Source organism: Protopterus annectens, chromosome 17.part0 (genome assembly GCF_019279795.1).
Source record: "Protopterus annectens isolate FY-2018-M chromosome 17.part0, PAN1.0, whole genome shotgun sequence".
Classification (NCBI taxonomy): domain Eukaryota; kingdom Metazoa; phylum Chordata; order Ceratodontiformes; family Protopteridae; genus Protopterus; species Protopterus annectens.
The window spans coordinates 482148468-482170684 of record NC_056751.1 but is presented as its reverse complement, the minus strand read 5'-3'; the positions used below and the strand labels follow the sequence as shown (position 1 = coordinate 482170684).

The 22217-nt window shown below is 36.6% G+C and overlaps 1 protein-coding gene across 1 annotated transcript in view; it reads left to right on the top strand.

Moving 5' to 3' along the window:
* The window catches only part of LRRC4B (leucine rich repeat containing 4B), a 1817755-nt gene that overhangs the window by 1115287 nt on the left and 680251 nt on the right, over positions 1–22217 (top strand). The window lies entirely within an intron of this gene.

Here is a 22217-nt window from a genome sequence, read left to right as displayed (position 1 = left end):
CCAGCTGCCATTAACATATGACTAAGGGACCATGCAAAACCTAAAATAGTAACTCTATGCATCCCTCATACATCTAGAGTACCCTTCATTGGAAAATGCTGTTAACCTGCTTCAAGCTTACTGACAAGCAAACAAATTAAACCTAAACCGGAGCTCATGACTGCAATCAGCTTTACATTTCATTAAGAAAACATTCATATTTCAGCATGTACTAAAATATTGTGTAATGTACTGGATTTTATACAAAACTCATGCAGAAAGTTGTCCTTCCAATGATTTCTGTACCTTACTGTTACTGTCTTCAGTGCAATTAGTGAAAAAAATATTTTCTTCTGAAATATTGTTGAGTTCCAACGAATATGTTTTAGCTCATCTTCCCCAAAGAATTGGTCACATATCACACTCACATTAGATTTTAAATCTAAATGTACTTCCAGTGTTTGACAAGGCATACATGCTTACATGGACCAATCATCAGCTTGGCAGCTCTTCATTGTAGAATACCAAACACAGACTTATCTAGTGAGATGCGAAGACAAGTGCTAAAAAAATCATAAGCAAAGCCCAGTTCTAGCAAATTTAATCTTTTTAGTCACAAACAAGAGAAGTCTAAAAAAAAAGAAGGAAGATGCTAAATTTGCTACATGAATGGGGCGTGCAATAAGTAAAATTTATTAAATCAAGGCAGCTTTAGAGCTAAATCAGTTTACTGATTGGATGGAACTATAAAACCCAAAAAATCCTGGATAAGCAAACAGTCAATTTATCTACAGACAGACCATGACCATAGGTTACTACACCTTCTAAATGGCCAGCACTCTTATGTGCCCATAGGAAGCACACCCCGGAGCCTGGACCACTCTTTCTTTTGGTCTATTTATTTTCAGTTTGAGCATACGGCTACAGATTATGTACATTCCTTGTGCCAAAAAAAGTTGTAAACCAGTTAAACTTATATTAAGTGTGCACTTGATTTATATGTGCAGTCATCTAACCCATATGAATAATATAGCAATCTCCTTATGTACATTCCCAAAGATGGGAGAATGTCATTTATTCCCTATTTTTAACAGTAAATGAATTTCCATCATTGCAAATCATGAACTAACTGTACCCCTTTCTTCAGTAATGAAGCTACTGGAAATCAATGTATCATTATGTCTTTTCGACGATCTTTGTGCTTTTTGACTTCCTTGCAACCAATGGCATGATTTCAGGCCTGGACACAGCAGAAATACCTCTCTGGTGTATTTGTCAACTCTCTCTGCAGAAATGTTGACTTAATCACTAATACTAGGATCTCATTTCTTGAATTAGCAAAAGTATTCATTGCTGCGTACCAATTTATTAAGTTTCTAGCAATCATTTTTTCATGGTCCTAGCATCCAGTATTCTCTCATCTCAATTCGTGTAGCTCTTTGGATTATATCTTTGTCTGCTATAAGTTCTATATTATATGTAGCCCTTATAATCTCCTAAAGATGGTACACCTGAACTTAGAGGCCTACATGTTTTACAGACAGTCTGGTCTCTCCTAGGGAAAGGCCATTACATGCAGAAATTCAAGTTGCATAATCTGAGATTAATTTAACAGCTAACTGGATTATGCACAGACAGTCCTAACTTTCTTTTTAAGGTCTTGAAGCAGAGAAAACATGTGGCTATCTTTATGAAGTAGGTGAAAAAGTGTAATGCCAGCATTTAGGATTTTTGTTAATGGAGGACTTTCATATCCAAGGGATATATGGAGGGCACCAGGCAATGGTGTCAGCTATTGCAGTGGCTTTTTGTTATTGTTGTTGTGTCTTTCGGCTTTTCCTGGTTAGGGGTCACCACAGCGAAACTCCGGTTCGCTAATGACTGGCAGTAGATTTTTTACATGCCGAGTTGCCAGCCCTGATGCACAACCTTCAACGAAGGTATGCCCATTCATGCATGTCTCACACAGAAGACACTTTAGCTGAGAATCGAACAGGACAACGTCTTACTGTGAGGTGACAATGCTACCGCAGCACCACCACCACAATAAACCAGCTATTGCAGTGGCTATTCCTGATATAATGAAAGTACTGACATTTCAGGCCACAGTCCTTTTATTGAATATTTAGCTCCTTTCAGCTTTTTTGTAACCAACTGCATATTAATGAAAACTACTAAAACAAACAAAAAAAAAAAGGAAGGTCATGGCTAAAAAAAATTTTTTATTATGGATAGTAAGTGCTTTCATTCACAAAGCATCAGTGAACTTCTTCAGACATCCATTTACCTTGGCACACTTTCGTAAATATACAAATATAATCATGTGATCAACATTGCATCATGAGACTTCAATTACATTCACCCCCACTTTTAAAAAATACATACATACAATTTTTACTTATCAATAAAAATCAAAAACAACTATAAAGGTACCAGTATATAATATCCTATAACAAATTAGACCTCCTTCCTTTTCCTTCACTAATTTAAATCCAACAATAAAACATATTTTTCCATTAATAAATATATTATTTCATTAATAAAAATATTATTTAATTCATAAAAATATATATATTCAAAGAAAAACCTCTCTCTTCATCTAAACAAGCTCTTTAAGTAAACAAGCTATAGAACATTGGTCATTCAGCCCTGAGTAACAATAGGCATTAAGTGTAATTTGCCACATTAGTTCTTGTTTTTCGAGTTTCATATCCAACGGGCCACCTCTCGCTCCCACTTCAACCTGTTCTATAACTCTAAATTTAAAGGTGTGACCTGGATTAATTTGAACATGTTTTGCTAAAGCATTAACTTCCTTCATTCTATTAATACAATAAACATGTTCATAAATCTGTTCCCTCACCCTAAGTTCAGTTTTGTCCACATAGAAACATTCACATCCCTGGCATTTTGCTAAGTACGCCATCCCTTTCGTGTTACAATCATACCTATTTTGTGTAACATACTTTCTATTTCTTATCACAAAACTTTGTCCAATATCAGTCATTTTACAATAGGGGCAGGATTCACATTTCAACATCTCTGGGCATCTACTAATTTTCCTTTTTTCTTTCTCAAGAATAGTTGTTATATTATTATAATATTCTATTAATCAACACTAATGCACCTGTGGTGCATATATATTCATGCACTTTGATGAAGCCTCGGGCCTATTTTTTAGCGTTGCTAAGACAACAATTAATCAATGTGGGAAAAACTGATATGAGATAGACAACAGTGAAATTCCACAAGCAAGAATTTCTAAATACTTAGGTTTAACTGTGAGCTGAATTGTAAATGCCAGTATTAATGATCATTTTAGAAACTTAGTTGAAATAATTAAATCTACACACTAATCAGTAAAATACAAGTGGTGCAAGTAATGATTATACCTCATATTATCTATATGGTTAGGAATATCCCTGCCTTAGTGAACGTCCCAGATTAAAATAACAGCAAGAACTCATTAATAACTCTGTTTCGGGAGAATAAGAGTATCATCCACTTCAGCATATTTTAAAAAGTATTTTTTGGGGGAGGCTCCCACGCATATCTAGATATGTCATTGTCTTCAAGGTGAATCAACTGGTGAGGCAGTCCTCAGTGAACAGCATGGGTAATAGTAATCTGGAATAGGTTCTTAAAGATTACCCCTCTCTCTTGCCACAACAGTATATTCAGGGGATGTTAAATGAATGTACTGAGTTCAATAACAAGCTAGATGACCTGTCAATGTCTTATCACAGTAAATCTGGATAAAGGCCTAAAACAATGAGGAGCCAAAGGCCAAAAAATAGGGTTAGATTTAAATATTCCTCTTATAAACTTAGAAAGTTGCTAGTTTAACAGGATTTGTGTTAGAATGTATTTTCTGAAGGATATAAAGTCTGAAACTAAACATGAATTATGTCATTATTTAGTGATTTTAGGCCTCAGTGATTTGCCAGAAAACCATAAATTTTATAAAGAACATACCAAAAATTTGAGACAAATATCTGAACATTTGAAAGGTATGGTGACAAGGCTTGGGGAAGGGAACCTATTAACTGCATATGACTCCACTCTGTGATGCTAAAAAAGATCAACTTGAGGTGCTGCCAGTGAGCCAGAGGATGGTCCCCCACACCCCCGGGAATGCTGGAGTGAGAAGGGAGTATGAGAATTGGAGTAATTGCTAATCAGACCAAAAAGGAACGTTTCCAAAATATATGTGGTTTCAATGCATGTTTTTATGATTTGAACTACTTGCTGACCAATTTTAATTCTGTCCATAGATTAGTTTGGTTATGTTTTTTTGTATGTATGCTGTTGATTCATTTTGTTAACTCAATCTGAATTGTATGTTTAACCATTTTAGTTGTTTTTCTATTATTATTTATAAACAGAATTTAACTAAAAATTAAACAAGCAGCTTTAAAGTAACTACTTCACAAGCAAAGCATTGTCGACGCCAAACTCAGAGCTTCATTCCAAAATTCATGCCTTTTAGCTGAAGCAACAGTAGTGACAATGATCAAGTCTCACACCACAGTCAACTAGATGTCATTATGTATATGTGATGGACAAGGTATATGATCCTTGGATCGGCTCCACTGCTCTAGAGAGTCTTGATGGCCACCAGATGTATAGTCTTTGCAGCCACACTACTGTTCTCAAATAGGTAATGTAAACAAAGTGCATATAAATCTAATTAATTAATCAAATGTAATCTGCTTTTGAGAGCATACATGGAATATGCACTGCAGACCTGAGTATGGGCATTCACACACAGACTTGAACTATAGATTGACCACTTACAGACCTGAATCTTCAGTCTATCACCCCATACCACTTTCCCACCACTGTCTGTGAACCACAGAGTCTTAGCATGTCCCTCACCCATGGCAATTGCCTCTGAAAGCACATTTTATGTGCATACATAAACACATACATACACACATAATCCTAGGGAAAGGTTGGCAGAATTCTCCATTTAATTACTTTATTTATTTTTTGTCATTCATTATTTAATCTTTGTTAACCTGGGATGAACACTGATCCTGGTCATTGTCAGGCTCACTCTGGAATGGTATAACAAAAATAGTTTTATAAACAATAACTGCATTGTTAAGAATATAAACATATGTAGCATGTGTATAGTCGACATAATGCATTTTTAGCACATACTAAGAATCAGTAGGTATATGCTGTAATGCATAGTTATTTACATTTTGTATAAAAGGATTGGAGATTAAAGGTTTAGGAATGTGAATAAGGAGGAGAAAGTTTAGAAAAAATGTAATGGTTAGAGGAATTAGATGGTTAGTAGAAGGGGCTGCTGATATAGAGCTATGTCATACAACAGCAAAGGTGTGAGGAAATGAGAGTGTAGCAGATTATTATCAGGTGATAGCCACTGTGTTGTGTCATTTACACACAGCCTCTTTATATAGTTGCATTTTTAAAGGTTTTGTTTGAATTTTATGAAGGGATAAAGCACCTTTAATTTCAGCTGGGAGTGATTTCCAAGTCTGAGGGAACATAATAAAGAAACTGTGTTCAGCTGGGTGGATTGTTCTGAGGTATGTTTAAAAAGTTTCAGATATAAAGTAATAATTGGGTGTTCTTTTGTGGAGTTGGTTTGCAAGAAAAGTTCAAAATGTCATTGTGGTTATGTTTGCACATATGTGAGGACAGGAGGAGTGTCCATCCTTATTTAATTGGAAGCCATTTTGGTTCAGTAAGGATGGTAGAGAGGTGTTCATTTAGATGAAATAAGGTAATACATCTACGGGTATGATTAGCTGTCATTTGAAAGGAGCTTATTTTTTTTTCTATGATGCCTTTCATCTGATAAGTATGAAAGGATAGCTGCGGTGGTGCAGATCAGTGTTCATTAATATGCATTAGTTTTAAACTGCAATGTTCTTTCAAGCCTAGTAACATTGTTGCATTCAACTCTACAATCCATTTATATTTTATATTCTCATAGATGTGTGAAGTTTATAATGTCACCATCACTAACTCCTGTATTTTTTTAAATATTTTTTTTTCTGTTAACTAGGTAAGCTTCCTATTGGTTTTGTTTGGTTATGGAACTTACTCAAAGTAACGTGTAAGTCAAGTAGAGACTGAGTGAATGAAATCCTGGAGTACAAGAAGCAGTTTATTAAAGGTTGATAACCTTAATCTATTGCACTAACTCCCAGTAGTCCATATTAAAACTAAAAACAGAACAACACAGACATTAGTTCAGGTCTTTATTTATACAATAACACCTTACCAATTTTTTACTGTTATGCATATCTTTGTATCACTTGCTTGCACAAGGTCTAGGATATTTGTGTAACATTCTGTAATTTGAGTTCCACTTTGTATAAAACAAAACATTCAGACAAATTTCACAAAACCTTTCAAATTAATGTATATTGTATAGAGTGAAGATCCCTTTCCCCTCACACCTTTGTCAACGGAATATGGTACCTGGTTCTCCAGAGATATTGGAAGCAGCTCAGTGGCAGCTTCATCTAGGAAAAAAGATGCTGCCTCATCAATTAAGTAATCTAGGATGAAGAATGTAACTTTGTCACAATTTTGCAAATTTCATGTTTTACATAGATGAGTTTTGTTCTATTGTTCGACTTCCATTCACATACTACCCATTTACTTTCAAAACTGGTATTTTTTTCTGAATTGCAGCATTTTTATATAATATATATATATATATATATATATATATATATATATATATATATATATATATAAAATTTACTTATAATGTTTTATACTTTTGAAATTTATGCTATAACTTTGTTTTATTTATCTATTTATTTATTTATCCTTTGTTGACTGGGTTAGTCGCATTAAGCTACTAGCCTCTTTTCAGAGGAGATCTAATGTACCTCTCGACCTCTTAGAGCAAAATATCTGGACAAAGCTATAAATAATGGGGGGAGGGTAAAGGCCCCAAAATAGGGACACATCTTAAATATTGCTGTCATAAACTTAGAATGTTGGTAGTGTAGTAGGTTTTGCGTTAGCATGAATTTTCAGAACAGTATGAAGCCTGAAATTCAAATGTTTGTCATTATTTTCTGACTTTAATCTTTAATAACTTGACAATGATTTACCAGAAAACCACAGTTTTATGAAACATGGATCAAAAATACGAGGCAAAATGTGGACATTCTGCAAAAATCTGTACAGTTGAGAAATATGAATTCTGATGTTGTATTTCTACTGCTGGGGGAAGTTTGCCCACAGCATTGGGAAACTTCTACTGTTTTCTCCTTGCAGTTGCTAGATGGTAGCAGAGACTGCTACAGCATCAAGGAAGAGGTCTGAGAGAAGCAGCAGGATGGAGAAAGAATGAAAAAAGCAAGGAGAGTTTAAAGATCGAAAAATGAGAATTTGGAGAAAAATGTGTTTGATATGAATACCCGGAATGCAAGTAAAAATGTATGTGCTGTGGGTGATTAAAATGAGCAGTGTTTAGCTGTCTCATTGGAAAATAAAGTAAGCAAGTCCACTGGAGAGGTTTAGGTAACAGAACTAGTGTTTAGAGGGCTGATATACTGCAGAAAATAATCAAGCAGGGTAATCCAGATGACAGATTTGATGTTTCATGTGGTGAGATAGAAGATAATTTTTTTAAAAAGGCTGAGAATGTTAATATTGAGAAAGAAACATATGATGTGATAGCAGATAATGCAGCAGTTAGAACTTATGCACCAGTGGCACCAGGTAAAAAAGGAGGATAGCTATGATGTACAGTGAAACTGTTTGTAAAAAGAAGAGAAGGCCAACTTTTAGAATAATAAAAGTAAGACTGCAATAGATAAATGTACATAATGGGTGGGCAATTTAGTATTTGCTTAGGAATTTATAGCTCAAGAAATTGAGTACTTTACATATATAGGGACAGAACATTTTTGTGACATTACATTTGAGTCTGAGGGAATGACAATGGCATTTCTGGAACTGTGACATAAAGAAAGTTTATCCAAAGGAACAATTATTTGTTTTCTGGTGGTAACTTCAATGTTAAAAAAATACTTTACAGTCTGGAACTGATGAACTTGCAGAAGAAAATTTTAAAAATGTATGCTGAGCTTGAATGAAACTGTTTATCTTCTTCTTTCGGCTTTTCCCAGTTAGAGGTCGCCACAGTGGAACAACCTTCCGCAGAACGATTGGCAGTGGAGTTTTACAGTGTCAAGTTGCCGGCCTTGTGCCCAACCTTCTGCAGAAGACACATGCACACACACACACTCACACCTAGGGCTAATTTAGAGTGTACAGTCCACCTACAGCATGTCTTTGGATGTGGGAGGAAAGCGGAGCAACCAGAGGAGAACCACGTGACCGCAAGGAGGACAAGCAGACTCTGCACAGAAGGCACCCCAGCTGAGAATTAACTGGAGAACCTCTTGCTGTGAGGTGGCAATGATAACTGCTGCACCACTGTGGCCACCCTTTAGAATGAAACTGTTTATAATATTCTGAAAGTTACAGATGAGAGAATAATATGGAATGCAGGCTGGGTATTAGAAGCTATTTTCAAATGTGAAAAAAAAAATAATAAAACACTTGCAATGTGTTATTTTTGTGGGTGATCATACAGGGACAATAAAATAACCAGGCCAGCCTAAATCATGTTTGTTTTGTGAGGACTTTTTTATTTAATTAATAATTGTGACAAGATACCATGTAACAGGTTCTGTGGGAAAGGACATACAGCAAGGAGGTATGTTCCTGAATGCAGTCTGTTTAAAAAAGTGGAACTTTTGAATTTACTGTCAAGATCAAACAGTAGATAATGAAAAAGAATGAGAAAGGAAGAAAGCATGCATGACAAAAGATACCAGGAGGCAGAGGGAGAGGGTATACCACTAGAAACTGTAGCAGAAGAACAAATATTGAGGAGGGAAAAAGCAGGAGAGAGTTTACATGCAGCGAGAGAGATCAGCAGACTGGATTAACACTTAAGAATATTTTTTTTCAAATTCTAGCCACACAAATCTCATTCTGAGGATAAGGATTATTTGTACTTAAACCCCAGGACATATTCAATTGGGGAAGAGTAAAAATAAATGGAATTTTAAAAACATTTCTCCTAAACTTAAAAGAAAGATAAAACAATTTTAGAGTAATTTCTGTAAATGTGAGCAGCATTATTGGGTCTATATCAGCATTTTGTAAGATGAAAAGGCCGAGAAAAAAGTTGGCCGACCCGTAAATATCGAACTCCGATATTGCTGAACAGCCAAATCACCGATTTCATTCCAAGGGAAAGAAATCGGTTGGCCATACACCAATGCCAAACACTAACAGACACTCTTAAGAGGGGGGCTGTGCCCACCACACCTCCCCTAACTAATGATTCTAACTCTGAGACCGCACTGAAGTCAGGGAAAGGGCAGGTGTAAGGAAATGGCCAACCGCTTTCTTTCCGTTAGGAAGAAATCGATGATTTGGCTGTTTGGCAATGTCATAGTTCGACATTTATGGGTCGACCAACTGGTAGTCGGCATTTTCGTCTTTCAAAATGCTGATAAAGACCCACATTATTAATACTGCAACAAAGAAAGAGATACTGGAATGATGTACTAAATGTGAATGTCAGAAGATGTTAGAGTGAAGAAACACAGTGAACAGGAAAAATGAACAAATAAGAAATTATGAGGTAAAACTGGAGAGTGGGAAGTATTGCAGTTATGGAAGGATCATATACTGATGAAAGACTTCTATAAAAACTGGTCTGAGTGGTGGACTACATTTGAAAAAGAAATACAAAAAGTTTTTTTTTTTCTAGTGGAAAACTGATGTAAGAAAATTCAAGGGAAATGACTGAAAATTTATAGAACCCTTGCAGAGAATTTAAAGAATAATACAAGAGATTATTATGATAAGGAGAAATAAATATATAAAAGAAAAAAACAAGGCATTAATGTTTAGACAGTGCTATTTACAAGGGAGAAGAGAGAAGATGTCTGCATATTTGGATAAAATAGTACATGAGGATATTAGCATAATAACAGAAAAGAAAAATGTAAAAGAAGAGGTAAACAGAACATGAACAAATTATAAGTTTTTCAGTACCGCATGTGGAAAATATATATAAGAGCATAATGATGGACAATAAGAGAAAGACAAAGAAAATGGAAAATAAAGAAATGTCTAGAACAAGTTAAGGAAGAATTTGAAAAAAGAAGTTACTACTTACTGAATTGGATGAATTACTTAAAGTAAACGTTGATACATTATCAGGCCCTGGTGGTACAGGGCATGGAATGTACAAGAAATTACTGTACTAACATAGAGGGTATTTATAAATGTACTGAATGAATGGCTGAAGTTTTTTTTTTTTTATGAAGAGTTAACATGGGATATTAAAATGTACATGGAAGAAAGATTAGAAGAATTAAATAAAAAATTGGAACCTCATCATGCTAACATGACTTATACACGTTTTATGGGAATGACTCACAGGAGAATAAAAGGAAGGATGAGGGACATTATGGAAGAAAGTATATATGGTATAAAAAAGGAAGGGATATTAAGACTTTTTATTGGTTTAGAGAGAAATTGAAAACAATGTTATAAGTAAAAGGCTAGAATATCAAATTTATGGTAGGTGAAATCAGCAAGGCATTTGTTTCTGTGGGACATGATAATATGTGCAATTTTATGGAGAAATATGGACTAGGTAATAGAATTAGTAGAGTGTGTATGTCAGCAGGAGTGCTCCAGAACCTTGAAAGCCCAAAATCCTGAAGACCAAGATCCTGAGACCAAAATATCTAAAGTTCAAAATATTGAAACCTCAAAATACTGAAAACACATAGGATGCCAACACTAACTATATTCCAGCACAAGTACATACAGAAACAAATAAAACACAAACCATATTACTGTTCTCAAAGTATAAGCAGTGGGGCAAGACCCCCTTCCTTATCAGCTCCAAGATTGCACTTAGTGTAGTGAAGTGCAGTCTCGGAGTTGATATATTTAAGTAGTGGGGAGTGCAGAGGAGCTTGCCCCTCTGTGTATAGTTGAAGGGTAGTATGTTTCTGTATGTACTTGTGCTGGAAAATAGTAAGTGTTGGCATCCTGTGTATGTTCAGTATTTTATGAAATAATAAACTGTAGTTAGTTTACAAAACTTGTTCAGTTAACTTTTTAAATTAATTAAAGTAGTATTCTAAAAACAAATGTCACTGATTTTGGATCTTTGCCCCCTTCCCATCATTTTTGGCTTTATCCAGAACTGTTGAGCAAAGAATCTGAACCGTATACTTGTATAATACATTCATATTTAGTGTAATGTGCTAAGATGGAAGGTGTCATCAGTTTATTTACTGTTCTAAGTAATGTTTGTGTCCTCTAGTAGCTCCATTTTAACAGGTATGTAACTTGTTAGTACTAACCAATTAATTGCTAGGAACTATTCCCTTACCTGACAAACAAAATGAGATGTTAATGGTATGTCACAAGCGTTTTCTACAAGTCTGAGAAGTCATAGGTTCATAGGTATATACTAAGCTAATGACCACCGGGATCCTAACAAGCTTAGCCATGCAACCCAACCTGGTTTTGTCTAAGAATTCCTTGGATGCATATATAGATGGGTATCTTACTAAAGAGGTAAATTTTATGTGGGGGGCATGTTAGTTGGAACTTAATTTACTTACTGTCAACCTCTGTCCATCAGAGAGATGGGGACCAGACTAGGGATGAGTTTGCAATTTTCAATCCAATAATCAAGATTTCTTTTGAGAGGATGAGGGATGAACTCTGCTTCACACAGATGGAGAGCTTATTCTGTAGCACAGGCTTCCTTTGTGACACATATTGGTGCCTCCAGTAGGTTCTGTTTATATCACAGACAAATTTCATGTTCTTGGATCTACTTATTGTGATGGTGGTTGTCTTCAGGATGTGCACAACATCCAGCAGAGCTGAATCTGAGGAGGGCTTATATGGTAGGTATAGTTTGCCTCTCAGTAACCTGTAGGAGACTAAGTACAGAGATAGAACCTAAGGGAGGTCTGTGTTGGGAGGGTATTCATACCATGGACTCTTCTGGTGAGGAACCTTTGAAGACATTCCAGCTGCTGCAAGTGCTGGTTAGGTACATGCTGAAGGGGGCATTGTTCTCAATGATGGGTCCTCATCAGAGCAGAGGGGTACTATTACTTCCTTGGACCTGGATGCCATACTCTTGCTTATGAGCTGGGTGACAAAGACAAAGAATGATCTTCTTTCTGCCTTTGGTGCATGTTGGTCACAGGCCAGATTTGTCTACATATATTCCCTGATCCCTTAGGACTGGGTCAGCTGTTAGGGGTGTTTTCTCAATGAAGTAATTAACTTGGTTGGATGATTTCTCAAAGGGCACTATAATGCATTTCTTTGCATGGAATTTTGATATGTGGCTTTCACATTAGTCATTTGTTTGTGTTAGAACATCTTGTTGGATGTTGGTGTCCTAGGGGTAAGCTATGAGAGCTCCCAGTTACAGATATCTGTGAACTTGGTCAGCCAGAGGCCCTTGACATTTTCCTTGACTTCTGAAAAGTAGATGCCAAACAGGAGCAGGCCCAACATAGAGCCCTTGGGTATGCCACTGGTGACTGGTCTCCAAGTGGAGGTGGTCTCACCCATCCTGACTTCTTGGATCTTATCTTTGAGCCTGCTGGCAATCCAGTGAGTTATGGAGGGAATTGTGCCTAGTTTTGAGAGTTTGTCAATGATATCTGAATGGTGTATTGTATCGAATGCCATGTCAATGCAGGCAGCGTGTTCAGTTTTCACCTCATCAATAGCCATGGTGACCTTCTCAAGGAAGTCTACCAGGTTATGTAAACAAGATCATGCTTTAGGAAAGCCAAACTGGGATGGGTCCAATGTCTGTAGATTGCCAATGTCCTAGTTGATCATTTCCATGATAAGTCATTCCATAGCTTTCTTATTAAACCTGTCAGACTGATAGGTCTGTAGTTCCCAGGGACAGTTGCTGGTCTGACTTTATAATGAAGGATGACCATTGTGGCCCTCCATTCACCTGGCATATAAACTTTTTTGAGGCTGTTGTTGTTTGAAGAGTGCCTCACGTGATCCTGCAAGGATATGTTTTAGGCTATTTAAGAGGCAACCAGGGATATTGTCATGGCCCATTGAAGCAGTGTTTTTGACCTTAGTGAGTGCCTCCAGGATTTGCTCCTTATTGGTAGTTGTGTGTGTGTGAGCGGGGGGTACGCTAGAAGGGATTTCACAAGGTGTACTGGAGATAGTGGGGGTGAAGTTGGTGCTAACTTTATCAGCCTGTAGGTTTTCTATGTCACCTTGGTCAGTGAAGCTTGTGCCATTTACCACCAGTTCTGCTTACTATTGAGTATTACCTTTAAGGTTCCTGGCATAGCTGAAGAAGGCCTTGTGATTGTCATTAGCCTGGGAGGCTATCCTGACCTTGTAAATGGCCTTGGACTTCATTAGACCTCTTTATTTTTTGTTTATTTGAGTCAGAGAGCTCTTGTCTCTGTGTGAGTTAATCTATCTGATTTTGGCCATGACTTTTTTTCTTTTGCTATTTAGCCAGTTAAGGTAAGGATTCCACCACTGTCATTTGTTTTTGGTGTTAGAGCTGGAATTACTTCTGGTAGGTACGGCAACCTCAATGAAACCATTTACATGTTTGCATAGAATTTCTGTAAATAATTCTGCATAAGAAGCTGTGTTCTCAGGGTTTTGAGGAGCTGTGAATTTTTGTTTTTTCAAACTGTTACTTAATATGGTGTAGTTTGTTGTAGAGTAGCTCCTAAATGTTACAGGCTTGGTTTGGTTTTCCAGGTTGATTTTGATTCTGAGGGAGACAGCTTTTTGGTCCGACTTCACCAATGAGGACATGACACAGGGAGGGTGCAATGCTCTCCCATGTTGGTAACTACTAGGTTCAATATATTTGATCCTATAGTTGTAGAGTGCACTGTCTGGTCCAGGGTGTTTGTGTTGATAAAGTCCAGGAAGCATTGTGGCTGTCACTTAAAGGCAGTGTACACTTCCCTGTCTATAGAGGGTTAGTCAGTCTCTTATGAATAGCATATTTGATTGGATGGTGAGTGCCTTTACTAGGTCTAGGTAAGAGGTGTAAGCTTCATGGGTCATAGAGGGGGACAAGTAACTGGCCAGGACATTGTAGGAACCTTGTCTAAGGTGACCTGGACGTGGATGAACTCCAAGCATTATCCTGTTAAAACTATCAAGAGTTGTAGTTGCTGCTAATGAGATACCTCCACCTTTAGCTCTTGTCTGTGTTGCTTTTGGTCTAAATGTGTGGAAGGCACTGTAGCCTTCCACTACCAAAGTAGTTTATTTGGCTTTAAACCAAGTTTTTTTTTTTTTTTTGTTACTTTGTTGGTAGGACTGCTTCATGTATATGCATGGACCTGCATTACTAAAATTAGTAAAAGTGGCATTTCCTCATAATACTGATCACTGCATTTAGAGACTTCCCATTTTCCCTAGAACAGGGTTGAGGATGGATGGATGGATGCTTCTTGCAATTTGATTAACCAGCCCATTAGAGAAAAAAAATACATCATCTAGTGATTGCTTTCAGTTTGTATGTTCTTGTTGAAGCTGTTCTTTTTCAGTGACTGTCAGTCCGTCATGGTAAATCTGCCACATACCTCTCAACTGTACAGATTTTTGCAGAAGGTCCATATTTTTGCCTCAAATATTTGGTCTGTTCCCCATAAAATCAGTGGTTTTCTGGCAAATCACGGAGGACTAAAGTCACTAAATAATGAACAAATAATGACATATTTTTGAGTTTCAGACTTTATTTCCTTCAGAAAATGCACACTAACACAAATCCTGTTATTTTTTTTATATTATCGGATTAAAGTGCTTTTTCCATTTGGAGGTTGTTCATTATTTCTACTGCAGAAGAGAAGCAAAGGAGTGTCTGTGTCTTGTGTTTGTTGGTACAGAGTTTGTGCATGTACTTTGTTTGTGGGTATTTACAAATCCTGTTATTCTATCAGCTTTCTAAGTTTATAAGAACAATATCAAAAATCTGTCCTTATTTTGGGCCTTTGACCCCCACCCCGTTATTATAGACTTTGTCCAGATTTCTTGCATTTAGAGGTTGAGAGGTATGAATCTGCAAGCTGCATAAATAGCTGCACAGTATGAAAAAGAAGCTTATGGTCTTAGGTTGGTGAGGTTAGTTACAGAACATACTAACATACTGATCACAGGCTGACAAACAAGCAAATTAAATGTTTTAGTTATTATATGAAATAAAATAAAACTTGAAATATTTCCTACTTCTCCTTAACCTCCAAATTGTGTTATTAGTTTATTTCCAACAATTTCTCATCCTCAAATGTAATTCACTGTTAATGACCCTTAGACTGTTCTGTTGATAGATTTTTACTGCTATTATTGTGGAATGTAAAAAGGTATATTTTATTAGATAAATAACTGCCATATCCAGCAGGGAAATCAAAGTAACCCACAAAAGTTTTGGGCAGGTATTAACAAACTACTACATCCAGGACAAACCACCACACCAACTCCCTCAGCCACTACTGAAAGACTACCAGAGGATGTAGCTAATACCTTCAACAGTTTCTTCACTGAGAATATCCAGGGCCTACCTGGTCAGCTACCTCTGAGTTTCTCTAACTTACAGGATGTAATTTCCAGTACCCAGCACTCCTTTAGCTTCCTACCAGTCTCTACGTTTTTATTCACACCCTGATCAAAAAATTAAAACCTACTACTCTATCTGCTGATTCTCCTTACTGAGTATTTGCAAAAAGCTGCAGATGCCATAGCATATCCCATCTCCATTCTAATCAGTTGTACCATATCAGAAGCTACAGTCCCGTCCATCTGGAAAATATCTCATGTCATACCCCTTCATAAACTATCTAAATTTAGACCTATAGCAATCTTGTCACTACTAGCTAAAATTATGGAAAAGCGCATCCATAAACAGCCACTTCACTATCTAATCCAGAACAACCTACTGGCTAACTCTCAGCATGGCTTTAGGCCACATCATAGTACCACCACAGCCCTCCTCACCTTCTCCAATGCTATAAACTATAACAGGAACAACAGCAAATTATCCTCAGCCCTTTATTTGGACCTCTCAAAGGCTTTCAATATGGTTAATCACCAACTACTCATCTACACCCTGAAAACACATTTTTTAGACATGCACCCTCTCCACTGGTTCCAATATTATCTGTCTAATAGACAACAAGCCATCCTATGGCAGAATAAACTAACCAACACCCTAAGTGTCCCCCAGGGGTCTATTCTTTGACCTCTTTTGTTTTCCATTTTCATTAATGACCTCCATATTGTCATCTCAAAAGCAAACTGCATTCAATATGCAGACGACACCACCTTGATTTGTTCTGCCACCTCCCAGCCAGATCTGCAGACACTAACTCAGAATATTTTTAACATGGCTGAAAATGGACTTTCTGATCATCGTCTGATTTTAAACTCCAACAAAACTAAGCTACTACTTTTCTCCCCCACTCAACAGTCCTCAGTATTATCCTTCTCCATTAAGTCTAATAATGGCACCATAATCTTCCCAAATGTCTATACAAAGCACCTAGGTGTTATCATAGATAACAATCTTAAATTTGATATGCATGTCAGTAAAACTATCAAAACCATTAATAAAAAACTTGGCTCACTAACTAGGATTAAACCATTTCTAACCCCACATGCCAGAACAGCAATTGCCTGCACTCATCTACTCTCTACCCTTTTCTATGCCTCCCCTCTACTTACAAACTTAAACAAAACTGATCTTAACACACTCTCTAGCTGTTATAATCACATAGCTAGATTTGCCACTGGCTTGCCCTACAGAACACATCACTGTACAGACCTAAACAATCTTGGTTGGCTAGAACAGCTCAGGCTAATTCAGTGCAACCAACTTATAGTGGCTCATAAAGTACTTTATCAACCTGAAAAAACACCTGCACTCAAAAACATTATCTACCCCTACTGCAAACCCAGACCATTTCATTCATCTAATAGACTGGTAGTTCAGACTGTCAAATCCAACAGCTTAGCTGGTGGCTCTCTGTTTGCCAACTCTGTTGGTGAAACTTGGAACTCACTGCCTGCTGACATTACTCTAGAGACAAGCCTATCTCAGTTCAAGAAAAGTCTCAAGCAGTATTTCAATTCTCATTGGTTATGTCCTTACTCCAAGCCTGTCAAAATTGTTAGTTATATTTGTGTACCAGTACTATTTCACCTGCAACTTATTTGTGTTGTAATTTCTTAGACTATTTCATACATTTGTGAGATTGTATAACTTACTTGTCTCTACAGAATTTGAAAACTGTGCTTAATGTGTACTATGTATGTTTTCTTTTGTAACTACCTTTGGAGCTTTTCTACCGGGGCCTTTGTTGAAAATGGACATGTCTCCAGTCAGATTATCCCGGTCAACAAATGTCAAATAAAATAAAAAATAAATAAATACTTAACATTTCAGTTGTAATTCACTGTTAATGACTCTTAGACTGTACAGTTGCTAGATTTTATTATTATAGTAGAATATAGAATTTTTTTACTGTAGAATGTTGCATAAGGCTCTATGACTTCTTTGCTTTATGTATGTATATGCTATTACGTTTGTCATTGTTACTGGAGCTTTTCTCTCCGGGCCGCCACTGAAAACACACTCTTTTTAGGCCCAGTGGACTTCCCTGGTCATCAAACTGAAATCAGTCAATCAATAAATAAATAAATGATAGTGATTTTTAGTCAAGTGTTGTGATATCTATATTACCAGTTACCATACAAAAATGGAGAAATCGCATCAGTCTTTTTTAATGTCATCTCTCTCAGATGTTCAGAGCACTTTACTATCATCTTAATTTTCCTTGTTACAGATGCAGGCATGTTTTCTGATTTTGACAGCCAGTGTTTTTCATCACATCATGATGTTGCATTTATTACATTAACTGCAAAGCAATGGCAACTGTCAACCAAGAGCAGACTTGAAACAAAACATCAGTGTTGTTACTTTAGTCTTTGAAGACTATCTCAGCCTGTAGTGTTGTCTTACTAATCTTTGATAACCTATTGCTTAGAAAATTATGTATCATTGGCAAGAGTTTTAGATGTTAATCTGATCTCTGAGCCCTTGAAGAAAATCCAAAATAACAAAACAACCAACCAAAACAAAATTCCTTCAGTGTTAAAAAATATCTAACTGTCTGGTGGTCAGTTTTTTTTAAATATACAGAATTCATTTTATTTTGTTTAGCAGTTTCGGATGTGCATTATAAGGGAGATTTCTACATGAAGGAACTCTAGGTGTATATTGCAAGCAGGAGTTCTAAGCATGTATTTTAAGCAGGAATTCTAGGTATGCATTATAAGTGAGAGTACTAAATAGGTGACCTTGGCATGTACTCTAGGGAGGACTTCTACGTATGCATTACTAATTGGAGTTCTAGGCATGTTTTATAAGTAGGCTTTCTAGACAGGCACTCTAAGGAGGACTTCTAGGTATGTATTACAAGTAAGAGCCCTAGGTATTCATTATAAACCAGTGTTCTAGGTATGTATTACAAGTAAGAGCCCTAGGTATTCGTTATAAACCAGTGTTCTAGGTATGTATAATGAGTAGGAGTTGTAGGTGAGAATGAGCAAGGCATGCTTTGTCCATGACTTGAGTATTGCTAATGTTTACAGGAAGCAAACTGTGGCGTGTACATGCCTTACAGTATCAGAAATAAGGGCTTATCACTGGTATGTGCAAACACTGGAAATAAGAGTTAGAAATTGAATTATCTTTTCCTTTTGGCAATATGACAAAAAAATGAATGTTAGCACCATCTAAAGACAAATGATACATTTATGAAAGGTTTTAAGCCATGCAAAAGACAACATTCACTTGTATTCTGCTTAGCAGGTACAATGATCTGTGCAATGAGGAAGTGTCCTTAACAAAATACTGTATGAGAAGTGAACAACTTGTATGTATCATGCTAGTAAAATGAGTATAATGCACCCCACGCAAAAGTGCCTATGTACACATAAGCATACACATGCTCACCACACACCACACACAAAGGCCTGCAATATTGCTGTTGTGCTAACAAATCTGCACCTGTCATAGATAACAATGTATACCATAAAATTGCCATTTAAGTCATCACTTTGCTGCTCCAAAAGAGAGCAACAGAGCCTGTCTTCAAATCTCTCGACCATGATATTTCAGTCCTGGCACAAGACAGAGCACTTGACTAATTTGTAGTACCCATACCCCAGCCAACTGTATTGACATGCAGCATTATCCATCAGTCTGGCTTCATACCACTGTAGAACTGCAGTGGTCCTTCAGTTGGTCTCTAATAATGCACTGAGCAATCCTGAGAATCCTGCTACGCAGTGTGATATGCTTTTCTGAATACCCTCATAAATGTTGCTGCAGCCCTTTTCTCTCTCTTTGTTTTCTGCAAAGACTTCCTGGTATTGTGGTAATATGGGATGTAGTTATGTAATACCCAAATTGTCTGAAAGCATCACTAAACCTTATAATAAGTCTCTTTTCTTTCAAACAGTTTTTAGTAAATAATTCAGGCTGTAAAATAAGTGCTAATGACATTTATGTATCTGAAATGCTGATAATAATTACTTCCCCTGCAAAATAATCTACAAAGAAATGATAACTTCTGATGTTTAATATAAATCAGTGTTTCAGTTTTATACTTAAGCTGTGTATATTGCGTGTTTGCTCATTTTTCATTATAACAAATATTCAGCCTGCATTATCCACTAGCTATATGTTGACTTCCCTGCGTAATGGAATGTAATTTTACAGAAAACGAATGCATTCAACACAGTCATGGAGAAGTCCACGTTACCTGACTCCTCAGCATTCACATTGCAGCTTCTGCCAGAAAGGAAAGGTCTACTTATATTTAAACTTTGAGGATTTAATTTATAAAACAGAAATTAATTAAAAGTAACATATTTTCCCTGAAAAACTATACAAGAATACATTCATTTCCACACTACAGCAGTCGCACAAGTCCTCAAGGACAGATATTCTGTTCATCTGTCGTGTATTGCAGACATATAAGTTCAACAGTATGGTTGCAATCAACAGCACATAATTCCTGCCCATCTTAAAAAACAGCAGCTGCTTCAGCTAAAACAAAAGCATAGCCAGTCCAGGGTGGCAAAAGTAATTCATTTCATGATTGCTTTCATATAACAATAGATGTACAATAATCTTATTTACTGAAGAAAGGCACAAAGCTTCCTGAAACCTACCCCATGACATCAACATCATAGGACTTGCCATATTTGAATAAGTGAATCTAATTTTGAAGTGTAATGCGATAATGGAGCCCTTAACTATATAGTTACTAAGAAAAAAATCAAAGACTTACAGAAAAATATAGACAACACAATATACTACCATGCAACACCATCAAAAACAAATTAAAAAAAATGCCCAAATCTCCTCAATATATATGTTCCACCATGATACACTATGGTTCCATTCATATCAGTAACTACTGTTATCTTACTTTGTGAAGTTAACACAAAATACTGTGTACGAACTTCGTGGGTGTAGGTGTTATCCAGTAATCTTTGCAAATCATTTTATATACAACCTAATTGCACATAGAGACAGTTCACATGTGTGCACAGTGAAAAATTAGATCTTTGTTATAGACATTGATCCTGCATAACTGCTTGGAGCTAAATTGGTATACAGGATAATGGATTCCCTTCTCAATAAGATTTCCTTTATGTTAAACTGTTTTTCTTTTCAAACAATATCTAATACATGTGATAAAACACAGTGTATAAACTGTTTTGAGCAGTTACTTTGCAATATCTTAATCTGTGGGGAGTACAGTGTTTCCTGCATTAAAGACTAGCATTACTCTGTTAAAGTACCAAAGCAGAATGAAAATATGTCAAACGTTACGCTCTAAGAGAACACATATTTTCTAACATCACATATGTTTCAGTTACTGACTGAAAAAAATCACAGACTATAAGTAAAAAAAGTCTGGAGGTAAATACTAGATAGATTTCTTGGATGGAGTAGTGATGCAGGGGTAGGGTTGTTGCCTCACAGTAAGAGGTTCTCCGGTTCAGTTCTCAGCTGGAGTGCCTTCTGTGTGGAGTTTGCATGTTCTCCCTGCATTTGTGTGGGTTTACTCTGGGTGCTTGGGTTTCCTCAAGTTACAAAGACATGCATCTGGAGCATTTCTCCCCGGGCCTCCACTGGAAATTGCCTTTATTCCAAGTCAGACTTTCCCAGAAAACAAATGTGAAATAAATTAATAAATTTAAAATATCAAATACCAGTAAGCATGGAAATTTGGCTTTTGACACATATTTTCAAAAAATTAAATGTGTGAATTGTCTTTCTTAGGTATATGTACATGATTGTGACTGCACATTACCTCCCATGTAATTTTCCACACACCTCACCCATGTTGTCAGCACACATACTCAGTACCTAATTCTGTATACAAGTAATGTGAGAGGTAATAAAAATTAGTAGAGCAGAAGCACAGAGCAGATATTGTAATACTACATTTCCAATGAACTCCTGCACATTGTTTCCTATCTAGTTGTATTGTCATGTGAAAAGGATTTACAAGTGAATGCTGCATTAGAATTCCAATGTTATCCTTAAATGTGTAGAGCATGATATGTAGAAACATTTGCTTCACCAAAGTGCAGTGCTACATATTAAATGTTCCATTCTTTTCTGGGCCCAGGTGTTGTAGAGAGGAGAATAGGACATCACTGTGTTGTGGTCAGCCATAATAGGACACTGGTACATGTGTGCCAAATGGTCACCAATATGATAGTGCATACCAAGATCAAGCCACAAGACATCTGCAGAGACAGGTCCATCACAGGTGGGTGACCATCAACACAGATGTGGCTCAGTGAGGTGGAACAGTTGCTATTATCCCTGTTAGGCATTGATAAGTTGAGACTCATAGTTAGTGGTGGCTTGGGTATGGGAAATGGGCTGAGAATGATTGCCCGACCGTCTGTAGGGAGTGCACCAGTGTAGAAAGAGCAGGTATATTTCCATGTTATGTACTGTCCTTAATGTGAGATTAACTTATTCAGCAGAACAACTTTGTATATCTGCTCTCCATGTATGCTGAGACTTCTGTTGCAACATTCTGCATTACAAGGTATGTATGAATCCA